General features: G+C 44.3%; 1 protein-coding gene across 3 annotated transcripts in view; it reads left to right on the top strand.

Annotated features, from left to right (window-relative positions):
• SFMBT1 (Scm like with four mbt domains 1) overlaps positions 1 to 17,117 on the top strand; it is an 80,254-nt gene that overhangs the window by 19,233 nt on the left and 43,904 nt on the right. The window contains exon 1 of one of the 3 annotated variants that reach the window (XM_068906903.1): positions 1,650 to 2,119. The exons of the other annotated variants lie outside the window; for them this stretch is intronic. The gene's annotated coding sequence lies outside the window, so the exon portion shown is untranslated. Of the gene's footprint in view, positions 1 to 1,649; positions 2,120 to 17,117 lie in introns of those variants that run through there. 3 annotated transcript variants of the gene reach the window in all.

Below are 17,117 nucleotides of genomic sequence, written 5' to 3'. Positions count from 1 at the left end.
GAGAAGGCTCACGGATGGATGTTTTCCCGCACGTCAATGCTTAAAGGCTGGTGGCGTTCCCCGGTTGGGGCCTTGCTGCCATGGGGATGGATCTGTTGACTTCAGCATAACGTTATATGGTGTTTTCAGGTAAAAGCAAGTAGATTTTTCCTTTTCTGAATCAGGAGCTCCACGGATCTGGCCGAGTTGACTGTGTCATGCAGAATAGGTGACCAAAGTTTTGGGTAACTGTAGATAAAGTGTATTTCCTACTCTGTGCAGTGGGCGCAAGGAAGAGAAAGCCAGATATCCTCCAAGCCTAAATAAATGAAAAAGTAACACTGAATCATCTTGGCAACGGACAGATTTTTTTCATCGGAAGAAAGCTTTAGAGGACAGGCTTTCTGTTCCCGACAGTGAGTGATGGATGTGGTTCAAAGTCTAAACTTTAGACCAACTCTAGTATTGATTAAAACGTGTTTGTGTATCTTGCTGGGGGAGAAGGGAAAAACTATTTGGTGCGCACAGATGCATTTTTATATTATGCTACTGTGTCCACCAAAGACAACTGTTTTCAACGTGTCTTGTTCGCCAGTTGTATCCCCAGTCCATGGTGGATGAAATTGTGGCACATTTAAAAGCAACTGAAGTAAAGATTTTTATTTAGCGCGAGAAATCGAGCGTGTGTTTCTTCTCTTAACGGTTTTCCCCTTGGAGCCGGCGTGGTTATTGTAGGATTTAAGTTCACTTGAGTTTCTGAGGTACCAGACTGTGCTATAGTGTAAACACAGCTGCTGTTGAGGAAAACAGGCTTCAGTCTTCTCTGAAGTATACAGGTTCAGCGTTAGTGCAATAATAGATGCTTATTTTATTAACTTCTAGTCTGCCCGTCGGCTTTCTTGGCAAACTAAAACGCTGAAGTCTGCCATATGCCCTGCCTTCCGTTAACTGACAAAGGGTGCACGCGGACACTGCTGGTTACGGTCGAATGGCGAAACCCGCCGATGTTCTGGTCTTCTGAAGGGGTGGGCAGAGGGCTTCCGCCCGCCCGCTGCAACGTGCTAGAAAGGGTGTACGTAACGATATGCAGACCACGTCGTTTAGGCTAGTTTATAACACGCTGGACTGTTGGGCACGGTTGCGTGTATTGGAAGTACCAGAGTGAATGAGGACAGCTCACGTTCAACCCGGACCTGGAAATTGGTCGGAAACGATTAATCAAACGCGGGTGCGTGCTGCGACTTCCCCCCCGGCGCTCGCCAGCCCTGCTGGCGTCAGGGGAGCACAGGTAAACCTCGTCTCCCTAAGCCTCACACTGTTTATTTTTAATCTCTGTGTGAACGCTTGTGTTTCCCTTGGATCTTTCCCTAGATGACTTAAGTTGTGGGGGTTTTTATTATCTTTTAGCTTATAAAAGACAACTTACATAATTCTTAAGTTAAACAGGATAACGATGCAACTTAGTAGGGGAGCGTAAGCTCCTGGATGGATGTGCTGCTTTCGCGTAATTTGGACGTAGCGGCTCTCACGTCAGAACTAGCGTTAAGGTAGATGGCTCCCGTAAATTGATGTCTGTCAGTCCCACAGCTCGTTAAGAAGATAAAATCACACGGTGGAGTTTCCTCCTTAAAATAATTTAAATGCGGTTTAGCTAAAGCAGCTCGACTTTGCGTGAGCGTGCGTCGCCGTTGCAGTCGGCGAACCTTTGCCGCTTGGCAAATGTCAGCGCTTAGCGCGGTCTGACTTCCGTTAGGCTGGTTAAAGGATTTCTTTCTCTTTCTTTTTTTTTGAGTTTGCAGGCGTCCGCGGTGTTTCAAACTGTTTGAAGGTCTCTGTGACAGCAGCGTTGCTCTCCTCTGTGCGCAGCTTACTACGTATACGTATTGCTGGTTCATTGAAAGGAAGAGGGGGAAGGCGGCTGCTAGACGGGGCTGAGTCGCTCAGCGCTTGCTCTGCAGGAAGCAGCGTTGCAGCTGGGAATAAACATTTAGAAGGGGGAGAAAAAAGGACTGGACACTTCCCGATCGTTTATTCGGTGCTTAAAGAAGTCAACTGTCGCTGAAAGAGCAGTTGGCTTGGAAGTATGACTGACATTGCTGTTTTTCACTTTGAAACTTATTAAAAGCAACTTGTGCAGCTGGTAAGTCAGACTGCGTTGATCACTAAACGGTAGTGTGATGAAGCGTATGCCCTCTTCCCGTGTCTTATCTCGCCGTGCTACAAAATGAGATTTTTCAAAATGCGAGCGCTAGCTGAACGCTGCTCCGGTCCTCTGGGGCGCCCGGTGTTCACCGCGTGACTTTTCTTTTTTGGCTAACCGTAGAACAAGGTTGTGTTTATACCCCTGCTGCATGTCCCTTCCCAGGAAAGATGCGATTGCTGCCCCGTGTGCCCTGCTGCTTCAGCTGCACGTATCGCAAGTTCTGCTTGGGAAGTTTTGAGAGTTGGGGGTACGTGAAGAAAGCAAACCCTTTTTTTTCTTTCTTTCTTTTTTTCTCTCCAAGCTCTGTATTTTTTTTTGACCGAGCTGTGCAGCTCCGTCTTTAATCAAATTTCTAATGACCCCGTCAGAATGGAGCTTTTGCAAGTCACAGCCCCCTCGTGCTGTACCATGCAAAATAGGACTTGCTGCCCAAATAGAGCTCAGAATCGATATGCATTAGATGATAGCTGGGGTGACGTGACACTAATGGGTTTATAAATAACTGAAGTTAGGAAATCTCATTCATCTTTGCTGCTAGAATTGAATGTTGTACACCACTGGGAAGATGAAGTGTGGAGTAGTTTCCTGTTACCACCGAAGGAATTAACAGAACAGTTGTCGTTAGATCTCGGTCCGTAGTACTGTTTTGGCACAAGTCCAGGGTTTAACAAGTTTGATACTGGTGGGAGCCAATAAAGATGAAATGCAGAAACAAACGCACCAGGAATTTGAAGCGTATTTACACAAATTGGATCATGCGTCTTCTCTGGTGCAAAACTCCCGTGAAACTAGTGGAAGTCGTGCTGGAGTAAGGGAGTTTGGTTGGAATTTGCATTGCTTAGTAAATCCCTCGGGGGGGGAAAAACACTGCTTGCTTGAAACACTAGGGACAGGCATTTCGTGTGACTGTGTGTTTTTGTGGTATATGCCGACGCAGGACTTCAGTCTTTAGAAACAGCTGGAGTTTAGTGCGTAGTAGTAAAAGGTTGAGCTAAAGTTTATCATATTATTAGCAGACTTTTCTGTCTTTGAGAAAATGGAGCACCTATTTCACTTCTATAATATAATGTATATGTTTTGTAACCGTTGGAGTGATGAGGTACGTTGTATTTAGAAGAGTGGGACAAAACATCATCGGCAAGAAAACTGTTTCTTTGTAAATAAGCTGTGTGAGCACCTTCAAATAAATATATAAAGTTTTACTGCCCAACTCAGCAGTCTTCACGTGTCTTTCTCTGTATGAACCTGTTCTTACTGTATTTTATAACAACCTGTTTTTGGAATGGTTGTTTTTGTATTGCAATACAATTTCTTTTCAAAATATTCATCTGGGGCTGCCGGAAGCCAATGTGAAATGTGATGTAAATGTTGGTCTCCATACAGTTATTTCTATATGGTGGTTCCTGTTTTTATTCTTAAATGGTTCCGGCTCTGCAAAGTTAGTGGTTCATCTCCGTCCTGGAGTTTGCCAGATAAAACATTTCAGTCCTACAATTACAGCCTCTTTTGGAGCAGGTGGCTTCAAAAGGAGAAGAAAAGGGTGAATTAAGGGGTATTTCAGTCATTTAGGTAGGAGTATTCAGTGTGCTGCGTGGAAATGGGATGCAGTTTTGCCCCTTCTTCTGCTGAAGCGATGAGTTTTTAAATCTAGTTCTGTGAAATAGGAACTATCAAACAACATCAGGCAATGTTTACTTAGACCTATTTATTTGAAACAGGAGGGCACGTACAGCATAGTTTTACAGGCGCTGAGTTTCTAGGCGAAGTCACTTATCTCTGACATTGGGCAGATGTATGAAATTGCAGGAAAACTGGAGATGTTGAGCGCTGAAGTGTTCAGGACGAAGTTTAAGGTGGTCCACACGTACTCCCCGTTATATCCTGTAAGAGTTAGAATCGCAGGGCGTTCCTGAGCGGAGCTGGCGTTGGTGCTGGTGTTTTGTTACACGTTTCCCTTTTTCCATTCCTGCAGATATGGCTTAAGTGTTTTAATTAATAAGTGTGGTTCTTGGCTGTGTTTAAAGTTTATTTTTAGACTGACCTGCTTAGAAAGCATGCCATTTGAAGTGACTTAATGCTTAGGTGTAAAAAGGTTAAATTGACCAAATTTCATTTTTGTGCCGTGCGCCTGAGCGACCACGGAGCTCTGCACCTGAAGTGCATCCGTTCCTGTGCAGTGGATCGCTGATAAACATTTCAGCACACGTTTGTTTTATAGAGCCCAGAACTGGTTTAGTTGCATGTGAAACTACAGCTGAGCTGTGAAGAGTGTTCACTAGTCTTCTAGAAACAGGTAATGGGTACAGTCCAGAAGCCAACGTCGTCTTAAGATACGTTTCCTCGTTTCATTGTGTGGCCGAGCCCTGAGGAGCTGCAGTTCTCAAGGGAAGTTGGACCTTTTCCTGCCCTTTCTGTAACATCAAAGGCTCTCCTAGCACACGTTGGGGCAAGAACGTACTAGGACGCTAGCTGTTGCTGCTTTGATTTCTGCTCTCTTCATTGTTACTTTCTTGTTTGCAGAGGCGTGGTGCCGAAGGGAGATTTTCCATGGTCCAGACCCAGGGTGAGCACGAGGGCCGCTTGTTATTCACTGAATCCAGAGACGTGAAGCAGTTATGCGAGTCTCCCTGTTTGTACTGGAGCAAGGCAGCTCTGTGTTTTCATGTCTCTTTAGAAAACAAAACTCTAAACTCTTTATTTCATCTTCATATCAAATGAGTGCTAGACAGAAATACAATTTAGGGGGGAAAAGGACAGCTTGAACGAATGAATTACTTTAATTCCAGTTCTCCCCTTCATGTTGCCTTTTAAGCAACTCCCCCTCCTACTCTGTTCCCCTTTTTTTCCCGCTTAAGAAGCTGTCCTTTCCAAGTACCCATGCTGGAGAGCTGAAAGCAGGGATTGCATGTAGGGTACTGAGCAAGTTCACAGCTCGCAGGTTGACCTAAAGCTGCATAAAATCAAAGTCTACGAAACCAGTTTGGACCAGAAGAAACCAATAGATTTTTTTTTTTCCCTTTTCTTTTCAGGAACTGAATTTTATCACAGTAACTGACATGCTAATGATCCAGCTTGTTCAATGACATTTTAGCTTGGCCGTTACTTAAATAATGCAATAATCCTGACATTAGCACGTGTGGCTTTTTGTGACACCAGGATATGAAGACAGACTGCGGAAAGTTTGGTGGAGAACAATAAAAATCATTAAAAGCTAGCAATTTATTAGGCTGTTAGAAATATTTAGTTTTTATTGTACTAATCAAAGCTGTAGAATACATGGATGTAGGAAACGAAGAAGAAGTTAGGGACACTGGTCCTGGAGCCTTTTCTCACATCGCACGGGTACAGTGTAATAAAATTATTTGTCCGAAGTAAAGAAATGCTTTGGGTCCAGAGGGAAATTGGGTATGTGGACCTGGGGCTTGTTATCACGCGTGGAAGAACAAGAGGTTTCCGATTGGAAATTTTTTCCCCCGATGTTCTTTAAATCAAGGAAGTGTTCACTTTGACCTTAAAGTGCCAGTAAGTGGGCCCTACAGGGCAGGAATGCCAAGTGTAAACCAAATATATGCTACTGCAGCCTGCTGTAGGACAGTAAATAAATGACCAAACAGTTGGATAAAGCATTTGATTTTGTTGGACTCCTCCTCCTTCATGGAAATCTCTAGGCTGATGAGTTGATGCTTGTAAGAGAAAAACTTGTTTCTGAACCTGACTGTAGCTCCTCAGTGTCTTCCCCTTTGCCTTCTTTCCCTGAGCACTTGGACTTTGAAGAAAGACCCTGTCCTCCTTTGGCGAAGCACCAGCGCTACTGTCCTGTTTGTGCCTTGAGTCCAAGAATTAACATTAACGTGACTCTGCTCTTTGGGGGGTACCTCTGACAGTGCAGGATGCCACGTTTCTGCGGGAAAGAAGGAGCTCGCACGGCTAGTCTACAGCACAAAGCGAGGAAGGAAGTTCTGCAAAATTAAAATTCAGGTGAGGGGTTATGCAGATTGCCTTATTTGAATATTTAAATCTTCCATAGCTTTTTGATGACTGCTTTATCATTGTTTTCCATATATATGCAGTGATGCTCATTTACAGCCTTCCCCAATCAGTTATACAGCAAATATCACTGCTATAAATAAAATGTCATTTGCAGGAGACAGAGTTTTGTAAGTTAAATGAGGAAGAAATATTCCCTTTGAAGAAATGTTAGCTGTGATCAGTTGGTCAGGATTTTCTCTGGAGGATTATTAAAAGGGGGGGCGGGTTGAAATAGATACATTTTTCCCTACGTCGTTCCCCTTTCTCCCTGACAGTGGCCGAATGGTGCTTTTTTGGTGGTGTTTCAGAAATATTGACTAAAAGAAGAAAAAGTCTTGGGATGTTGTTTCATGTTGCAGCTCAGCCAATATAACGTTTAGCTGCTAGAAAGGACCTGTCCTTGGCTGTGCAATCCCACCTTCCTGTCTTTGCCATGGCTGCCAGTCTTAATCTTGCACTCAACTTTTTCTTCTAATAGAAGACTAATATTGCCTTCTTTTTTTTTTCTTCTTTTCTTTTCTTAGTCAGGCCGTGCTTTCACTGTTTAGTGCTTTTTTTTTTTCCTTTCTGCACTCTATCTACTAAATAATTCAGTCTTGTTGGCCAGGAATTAGTTTTGTCTAGTTATTCAGTATTATTCTCATTGCTGTTTGCGTTTGAGCAGTGTCAGTGAAGTCATACTTGCCACCAGTGGGGAAAACGTACTTATTTTTGCAGTTACAAGCTGAAGCACTAGTGGTATCTGGCAGAGGCTTCACCATTTTTGCAGCTCAAACAGCTGTACATGTGGACCGCTGGACTGCTCCTGATCCTGGTTTTGCCATGGGTTTTTCTGCAGCCTCTGAGAAATCACATAACCCCTTCTGCAGCTTGACCATCCATCGTATGGGAGTGATGGCTCCTGCACTGGGTTGTTGGATCTTGTCTGCATCATTTATAAAGTAACGTACGTTAATCACTTTGAGATGATCCTACTCGTGACTTCCTGCTTTTACGAGCGCTGTGAAATTCAGTCAGCAGCACTCTCTTTGGAAGACGCCGCGTGCCTCGCGTCAGAGCGCATCTCTGCATAACAAAACTAGTTGTTAAAGAGTGCACAGGAAACCCATACAACCGACTGGTATCAAAGCAAAGATCTGACTTCCAAACTGAAACGGCAGAGGGCTTTTTTTAAACAGTTGTTAGAGGTTAGGGTGTAGGATCACCCCAACGCTCTTTCTGTTAAGGAATATTTAAATATGCATTGAAGGGAGTTGAGTTTTGCCTCATCGAGGATTTCTGACCGGAGGTGAAAATACTCACTCCAAATACTTGAGGTGGAAGAAGAGTATATTTATTAAAGAAAGGAATTACAAGGTCTTTTATGCACATTTGGAGACTTGACCAAAGGGGCATAGCCTTTGAGATATGCACGAGGGACAACACAACATATGGTGGCAAACTGTGGTTTGGTTTTGTTACCCTCCTCCCCGATGTTTTAAGTAGGTAAATCCCAGTCATGCTTTTGTTCTTAAATTAGAGAAAGCCTCTGAGTAGGAAACCTCTGCAGTCCTGTCGAGGTCTGAGGCTTGGGCACTGTGTCAGTAACATACTTTGTATTGAAGGTTTTGGTGGTCTACGAGGGGGATGGAGAAGAGAACCTGTTCTTATGGAAGAAGTGAAAGGTCCTACTGTTTTAATATTTTGTGACACTGGTGCTTTTGTGCTGTGCTAGTGATAGACTTTCTGAGGAACTGGTCAGTCATGTGGCAGGAACTGTAGGAAGGGAGCGAGGGGGTCACTCCTCAGTAACGCTTGGCTCAAGCTGACTTGTTGCAGGGCACTGAGAGCTCTCCTTGAGGTGAACTGATGGCAGAATCACAGAGTGGCTGGCATTGGAAGGGACCTCTGGAGATCGTCCATCTCACCCAACCCTCAGCTCAAGGAGGGTCAATAGAGCACGTTGCCCACGGCCGTGTCAAACCAGGTTTTGAATATCTCCAACGATGGCAACTCCGCAACCTCTCTGGGTTTCCGGTGTTCAACCACCCTTGCAGCGAGGAAGCATTTTCTTATGTTCAGATGGAACTTCCTGTGTTTCAGTTGGTGCCCACAACCTCCTATCCTGTCACTCTGGACGCCACTGAGAAGAGTCTGGCTCTGTCGTCTTTATACTCTCCAATCAGATATTTGTAAGCACTGATAAGATCCCCTGAGCCATGCTCCACTGTCTTAAGTGACTTTGTGGCCCTTTACTGGTCTTGCTCCACTACATCCATGTCCTTCTTGTACTGGGGAACCCAGCACTGGACACAGCACTCCAGGCGTGGTCTCTCCAGGGCCGAGGAGAGGGGGAGGATCACCTCCCTCGACTTGTTGGCAACGTTCTCCCTAATGCAGCCCAGGATACCGCTGGCCACCTTTGCCCTAAAGCCACGTTGCTGGCTCACGGTCAATTTGTTGTCCACCGGGACCCCTGGGTCCTCCTATGCAAAACTGCTCTCCAGCAGGTCAGCCCCCAGCCCGAGGAGGAACGTCGCTGGCCAGAAGGAGGAACGTAGCCTCCCTTCGGACCCTTTCCTTCTGCGCTGGTGGGACAGGGTGGCTGTGCGGATTGCTGCCTCCGGAGAGAGAAGTCGGGGAGAGGGAAGTGCAGAGTGAAGCTTACGGCTGCCCTTGCCGATGCTGTGATAGTACAACACCTACTGTTTGCAGTATTGTTTGGTACCGTTCCAGCATGTCTGTCATGATGAGACGTTGCCTTTTACTGTAAAGAAACACAGGGAAATTAAGCCACAGAAATAAAAACCTGAGGCATAGGAAGTCCTAAGTGATGCTGAACTCTGAAACTTGTTTTTTTGTGAACAGGCCTGTGGTCCTGACTCTTGAAAATTTCCAGTCTCGTTTGGCGTCAAGTCCCATCTGAAACGAAAAGCTGCTTAGCGTCTCCGCAAACAAGGCCTGAGCGCTGCTTTGTTGTAGCTTATGTTAAATGAGTGTTGGGTGTGGTTGTCATATTTTTTTTTTTTTTTTAAAAGTCCTCCTCCCATTTATCACTTCCCAAAGGAATTAGCAGGTGGGTTCTAGCCCTGGAATTTGGGATAAAGCTTATTTCTTGGTAATAGGTAATACCGAGTCCTTGCTGGTGAAAATGATACTCTGCACTCGCTGCCCATGAGTAAGTTAATGTCTTCCTGAGGAAGGCTGAGTTATGACTTTGTTTTGACCTAGTCAATGTGTTGTGATGAGTGTTTCTGATAAAACAGTATGCCATATGTTATTTGCTTCTGCAGCTTTTTTTTTTTTTTCTTGTAATTATACCTTTTTATAAGTGTCATTGGTTGTTAAACCAGGTTCTGTCTTTGGTCAGCACTTTGAATGACAGTTCACCTGGCATTAGCATGCTTGCAAACAAATAGGGCTCCTTAGTATAGTTTTTGTTTTTAATTGGAAGGATTTAAGTTGAATACAAAAATTACAAACTTTGAAGCCAAATATTTTCCATTTTAATTTTCACTCTCTTATCAGTACTCGAGAAGTTGATTTAATGGGATCTTCTCAATTTTCACAACTTTTTCCTCTACGAGGTATGAGCGCGATGTCACTCCCTCTGCTATCCTATAGCATCAGTGCTGATATTTTAAAAAGTACAAACCTAAAGTTAGAATATTAGGCCTATTTTTAAACCCAAAGCTAGGCGAATAGCTGTATTTTTGCAAGTGGTGGGCATCAAAGAGCCCCAGTCCAGAATGACTGGAGTTAGTGCATGCTCTGGGAAAGCTGGATCCGTATCTAGGCGTTGAAAGGTAGGTTTAGCTGCTTACTTGGCTTAGCTGCTGTGTTGGGAGGGAGGGAAGAGTCCTTGGCCTGAAGCAGTCCTTTATTAGTGGGTCTCAAATGTTTGAAGCGAGTGCGAGTGCTCGCTGGCTGATGAGATGCGAGTTTGTCCTGTGGTCTCTGTTGCTGGTGCTCTAGGGAGAGTTGCCTTTGCTGCACGTAGCTTGTGGTTTCGAAGCTCTTCTGAGAAATGGGTGTACTGTGTTATCTTTCAGCGTATCACATACTATGTCAGTGGCATCACGAAGGAAGGAAGCAAGTGGGAGTATGTTTTTTAGATATTAAAAGCACTTTATATATGTAATATATATATATATATTTTAAACCTATGCTTACAAAGTACCTTCCTTTCCCCCTCCACTTCCTCCTGCTTTTATTGTTGCATTGCCTGGACTAGTGGCATCCATTGGGTTGGTTCACATTCAGATCCTCCAGGAGGAGGAGTTCAATTTCGAAAAAGGATTTGGAAAATATTGCAGGTTTTTTCCCTTTACGTGACTTAAGTGTTGAGCCAAGCTGAGGGTCCTTCTCCGACTGCATTGAAAGACTTCGTGTAACGTGTGCATAGATCGTGAGAGTCGGCGAAGAGACTCGTTTGAATAAATTGAGCATCTTAGCAGTATTGAGGTGTTTATTATACCTCAGTTAAGACTGCATTGATCTTTGTACTTTATCTGCAGAACTGAAATCCTTTATGCACTGAAATCGGAACAAATCTATTGCTCTAATAGCTGGGTTTTTACAAACTTCTCCAGTAATTTTCAGATTCCAGGCACTTAAGGATGATTTTTTTTTTCCTTTGTTAATTGCCTAGAATATGTATGTAAGCAGTGTATTTTTTGGTTTAAAACAATCCTCCCTCACATGCAGGAGAGGGGAATATCGTATCCTTAATTCCTTCCTGTTAAGAGAAATTAAGCTTCTCCCTTGATGCTTTGTTTTCTGCAACTTAACAAATGAAGGGCTCTTCTTTGAGGCCGTGGAAGGATGTGATCATCTTTTTACTTTTGAAGCTGTTAGTAGTTGTCAAGTGTTTAAGCCGCTTTTCCAGCTATAGCTCTGCCTAGGTCCCTGCCTCGGTACCCGGTATTGCATAGCTCAGATCTCGTCCTTGGTGCTCTTTGCGTTGTGGTCCGTTTCACCCAAAGGCGCTTCAAATCCCATTTGAAAGGTCCTATAATCTGATGTCTGTGACGCAGCTGGTGGCAGTTTAACTACTCTGTATCGCTTTGTTTGGCAGCTGTCCATATCGCATCGTTATGTCCTGTGGGATTTGATACTCGAAAGTGCTGAGCGTTTAGGTGTCGAGGCAGAAGTCATCTCCTTACCATTGGAGAGCTCGGTTTCACCTCCAGATGATTTACGCTGCAGGTCACTGGGGCACTAGCAACAGAACGTTTACTTGTGCTTAATATTTACCTGTCCTTATATAGAGGGTAATAAGTTGCAAAGCCGTTGTCTGGGACTCGGAAGCCGCAGCGGTTTCACGTTCTTCCTTCATCGTTTTATCTAACTTACACCTCTAGGCAATTGATTTCGTGCTATAGTCTAGGTGATAGAAAGTCTTCAGTGAAGATAGAACCATCTATTCTCTCCGGTTTCTTTATTTGGCCGATAACCACCAAATATTCTTGCAGCCTTTATGCTGTGGAAGGTAGGTGGAGACAGCAGAATAACACTGAAGACTTCACGTTTAAAAGAAAAAAACCCAACTTTCTGGATGACATGACAAATGGAGTTACTATCTTGCTGAAGAAGCAAACTCTGCAGTTCTGAATAGCTTCTATTTGGAAGCGGTTATGAGTACAAGAGAAGTTTTGGGGACACGCCGCCGTGCCTCTGGCGAGCCGGATGCGCACGCGCTGTCGGGCGGCATCTGAATTGATTGGGAAAGGAGCAGGGACTCTTTCTCGTTCTCACCTGGACTTAACGCCTGCTCTCGTGGCAGTTGCTTCCCAGCTGCGTAGCGCGGCACGGTCTGTAGCGCCTGATCTCGTAGTTTGTTTAGCTGGAGCAGAGTGTTTCAACATCTATTTACCAAGCCTTTTGGTTTCGAGCGCGTTACGTGCACAGTCGGACGCATCCAGGGGATAAGGCACATCTCAGAAGCCGGGGTTGGTGTGGGCAAAATCACAGAATTTGATATACGTAGAAGGACAAAGATGAATGCCAAATGTTGTAGCACAGGAACTGTGTTAAACGGATTATGGTTGGTTGGTTGGTTGTTTTGTTTGTCCCTCCGTAAGGTACAAGTAGCTCTCCTAACGGCATGAGTTAAAGTTACAAGCGTTTGTCTTGTTTTGTGACAGCAGGGACTCTGCTTTTCTCTGGTATATATTACTATCCTGGTACAAACGCACATTTGCATATAACGTTGCCACGTTTTCAAGGCAAAACGAATCACCAGGGCTGTAAGCTTTTGGTCCGCTGAGGTTTTTTTCGGATGTTTGTCTGTATAATACTGGCCATTTGCTGTATTTCACCTGAGGCGCTCGGACATAAGTTTGCCAGCGAACCGAAGGGCGCCTGCCTCGGCTGCGCGCGGAGGCCGGCTGCTGGCAGGACCTCTGCTGGGTTGTCCCCTGGGGGGACAGCTCCCGGGAAGGTGTCATAAACGGAGGCTTTTTTAAGAAACGCTTGGATTATAAAAAATATGTTTATTCTTGCAGTGGATGGTAGAGGTGCTGCCGTTGTGCAGTTCCTTGTATTTGGACAGCAAGGAACATGCCCTGGCACCCCTGGACTTAAAGAGGCTGCGCTGCACTGTGTCCTGCAAGCCGTATTTGCTGGTGAGGATTACACCCTGTGTTCTTCATAGCAGCTCCTTTGCCCCTTGTTATGTTTTCCTGAGAATTTTGGCAGAAATAAAACCAGGTAAGGTTGGTGTCCTTTAGATGCAATTCTCTGGAGCGGTTTCAGTGTTACTGTTGCGATGTGGGGAGATGAAAAACTTGGGAGTTCTGTTTTAGTAAAATAGATGTAGCGGCGGCACAGAAATGTGCAGGTGTAACGTAGGAATATCGGTCAGTGAGAGAAGATTGGTGTGACAGAGGAATGCAGTAAGTTTTAATAATTATCTAATTTTGGCGGCAGGTTTTCCTCTGCGTGTGTATAATCTTCATGCTCAATGTTTTTTGCTCACAGAGGCAGTGCAGAAGCTGTTTGGATAAGAACGCTGAAGCGTATTCTTGGCAGGCAAAAAGATAAGGGGGATTGCAGGAGCCTCGTGCCGTGTCTCCAAGAAAGCTTTCTCTGCGAAGAATGGGAGTTGGTTGGTCAGGAAAACACAATTTTTGTCCTTGCAAGGACCAAAAAAAAAAAAAAGAAGTAGATTGACGCGAGTAGAGACTTTGTAGGAAGAGATGAGAGGAGTTGCTGTTTCCCAAGTTCAGGCAGTGCAAGTCTGAAAGAGAAGTGGGTATGAACGTCTGTTTGCTTTTAAACGCTTTTAATGAAATAAGGACTTCACTTGAAGAATCGTTGGTGATTAGTTACTTCTGTGGTTCTTGGACAAAACGTAGCTATATAAGGCCTTGCCTCCAGCCAGAGCTGCTGAATAAAGGTGGATCACCAGGCTGGTGTGCCTGCGGCCTGTTACCACGGATAAAATTGTGTGATTTGACTGCAGGAGACAGGTGATGCTTAGAGGCCTGATGGAAGGGTAAACTCTGGAAGACTGGATTTGATCTCGGGGTAGTTAGCTAACAACTGCAAAAACGTGGAAACATAGCTACCACTGTTACTTATTTTTTAAATACTGGAATAATACAGGAGGGTTTGGTTTTGTTTTGGAGCATCAAATGTGCCCTCAAGATGACCTAAAGAAAATGTTGGTGATTGTAGCTATACTAAAGGACAATTCTATGATCTGCTTATCTTTGATAAGTCGTTACAGAAGCAAGCAACTATGCTCCTGTTTAGAGATGTACTCTTCCATGCATGTGTATAAAGATAGGCTTTAAACACCTGGAAGCCAGCCAAAAGTTTCTGTTCTCTAGGTTGAACGATATCGCTCCTTCTGTAGCTATGACTTTAAGTAATGAAATTAATACAATTTATATTACTGTGTTGTAGAAGCATCAAATTTATTTTGCCTATCCATAGTCTGCCTTCTGGGCCTTGCAGGGCTGTTTTGGAAAGATTAAGCGTGCTGAGTTAAGGGATCATTGGCAGGTACTAGCTGGCTTTGACAGGAGAGAAAACTGAAATTGTATTTTGCTACTTGCAGGACAGCACTTAAAAATAGTTTGAAAAAGTGAGATTCCAGCATAAATTGGAGATTGAGAAGTCTTTCACTTTGTGTTTTGTTTGTGGAGGGTCAGATATGAAGAAAGCAGATTCCTGTAAAATACACGCTCTGAATATACAATTGAAAATTTAAAAGGGACATAAGTGTTATCCAGGCTTCCAACTCCTAATGACTGAACAAGACAAAAGTAAATTGCAAGCAAGTTCTTAAACCCTGTCCTGACTCCTAAAAGGATTTGCGAAACAGAAGCTTGCCTTGCAATACAGGCTCCGAAGACCTTCTTGGAGAAGTAAGCAGGGTGGAGCAAGAAGGAAAAAAAGACGTAAAAGAAGGTTTGTACAATGCTCTACTTCCCAAGAAAATAATTTGATATTACGGCCATCCTGTCTGAAAGCTGTGCGCTACCCTTCCGGGACTGCAGATGCAGAAGAACAGTTAATGGGCGATTAGAGAAGCAGTGCTCGTGTCTGTTGAATCACAAGATGCATGAGGAGCAAGAATCGAACTCTGCCAGCGTGGCACATTAGACCGAGAGGCTGTTTTTTTCTTCCTTCGATGCTCTTGAACGGTCTGGATGGAGTAGAAATTTCTTGGGTGAGGGAGACGAGAGCGAGCACAGCGAGCATTTGGGGCTTGCGCTCTCCTGGGTCGCAGTGCGGCCGTGGGGGATTTTAGCGAGTTGCTCGTCCCCGCGTGGCAGAAGCGATCCCGCAGAAATTAGCCGATACATAAATTTTAAACACTCTTTTATCATCACAGATTTTTAAGATTTCTTATACTGAATTTTGTTCTGAGCGTTCATTTGCTTTTGCCTCTTCTCTTTCAGTCCTGGTTTCAAGGATGAGATTTTTCAAATAATGCCTAATACCTCATATTATCCCCGATATAAAAGGTTGCTGATTTGTTATGGCAGGCAATTAGCAGTATCCATTTACTGAGTTGGCAGCATCGTCTAACCAAAGTCTTTGCCGTTTTCCACTAAAAGGATATGGTTGTTTTCAGGAAACATACTGGCTCCTAATGTGGGTGGGAGATTTTTTTTTTTTTAATGCTGAAAATACTAATAGTAGTCCAAACTGCTGTGATGCAAAATCTCGCTGGTAGACCTGTAATTGATCTCATAAAAATGTTTATGAGGAATCAAGAGCTACATGCCCTAAGGAGACCTAAAATAAAGACTCCTACGCTAAATAGTTTATTATGTTGGGTTCTCTTTGCGCTCTAGACTTTTTTAAAAATAAATTGTACTGCTTAAATACCAGGTTGAAAGGAGAATAATTGTTTCAAGAGAAGCCCTTCAAATAAAAGGCATCATCCTAGAAGGTCCTTTCCATTTTTCAACTTTTGTAGATCCATGCCCAGCTGACGGAGACTCGGTCAGTCTGGGTGGAGCCTTTTTGTCTTTGTTTTCCAAAAGCCTGATGTTCTCCCAGTGGCTTATCTCCTGGTGGGGGAGCGATCCTGAGCAACTGTGTTTGGGCTAGCTTAGATCTGCTCGCGTGCTGATAAGGCTCGTGGTGCGTAGTGCCCAGCAGCCTGCAAATCTTGGTTAGTGACATTCCCCTCTCTCGCTTGGATCTGCCGCGCTCTCGTCTTCTCCCGGCAAAATGGGCAGCTGATGCCTGCATCCATGATGGACTATAGTAGTGTCAGATAAGGGAAAAGATTACAAAAAAAGTGCTTAAAACTGTCTGTCCCAGACTGTGGAGCTTGCTTATTTCTGCAGTGCAGAAGAAGAGAGCAAGTGAACTCTGGACCTGGATGCAGCGTGACTGCAGTCCATGCATGGCAGCAAGGGAAACTGGCTCCAAAGGTACGGGCAGATGCTTTCCAGAGGTTCACCGCAGCAGTAAGATTGGGTCCCCTGGCGTGTAGTGCTCTCGTAGTTGTCCCTCTGGAAAGGAAAAGTCTCTCCTTCCAGCTGATTTGTCATATGAGTTATGGATCTTAAGTACAGAAAAGCTTTTATGATGAACTTGTGCATTAGGAGGATGAATCAGGGATATTCACTAAAAGGGTCAGCAAGTTGAAATATATGAGGAAACGTAGGAAATAACGGTTGTTTCCTATTTATAACTGTAGGCTGAGAAATGGTTGCTGCTTCTGTTAGTTTACCTATTTTGTGCTTCCCACTGTTTTTTTCTGAATGTTTTCCAGGCAGAAGTTTGCAGCAGAGGGATGCTCTTGTCCTGAATAGCTTTTCTTGCTGAAACATCAACAAGAATATCTGCTACAAAACACCGGACCTAATTAGAAGGTGTGCTGACGAGGGCCCTGTTCAAGCCATGACCACGAGTCTTACAATATGGGATTTGTTACAAAAAGCCTTGAGACGAAGCACGTGTGCTTTTTCCCCTCAAAGGGAACACATAATTAGTATTTCCTTAGAGTGGAAAGGCGCGGGTGTATGTGTGATTGGACATAAGAGGACATTTACCTCCTCTCCTCCCCCTCCAGAGTGTGATGCAAGGATAATAAAATGGACTTTTGTGTTTCCTAGCTGCTCTGATGGTCTCCCTGTTTGGTGGCAGGGTTGTAGCTGTCGGGCTCTGAAGATCTCTGTGGTCGCCCCCCTGTTCTGCCAGACCTCGGCAGTACGAGTTCTGCCTGCCTACGGTGAGCGAAGCCTTAGATGATAGGCAAAAGGGTTTTTTAAGAGATTTTTATTGAAGGGCCTTGAATGAAGGCATCTGATGAAACCTGATCCTTTCTGTAGCTCCTTCCCAACACTGTGCAAGTGTCGCCTTTAGGGCTAGTGTAGGCTGTGCTCTTGTGTTTCTGTCGCAAATCTAATGCTTCTAGTGATTGCTGGAAACCAGGAGAGCAACGGTGACCTGCATG

The sequence above is a fragment of the Struthio camelus genome, chromosome 14 (assembly GCF_040807025.1).
Source record: "Struthio camelus isolate bStrCam1 chromosome 14, bStrCam1.hap1, whole genome shotgun sequence".
Taxonomy (NCBI): Eukaryota; Metazoa; Chordata; class Aves; order Struthioniformes; family Struthionidae; genus Struthio; species Struthio camelus.
Note: the sequence above shows the minus strand (reverse complement) of the source record. Positions and strands in the feature narration are given on the sequence as shown.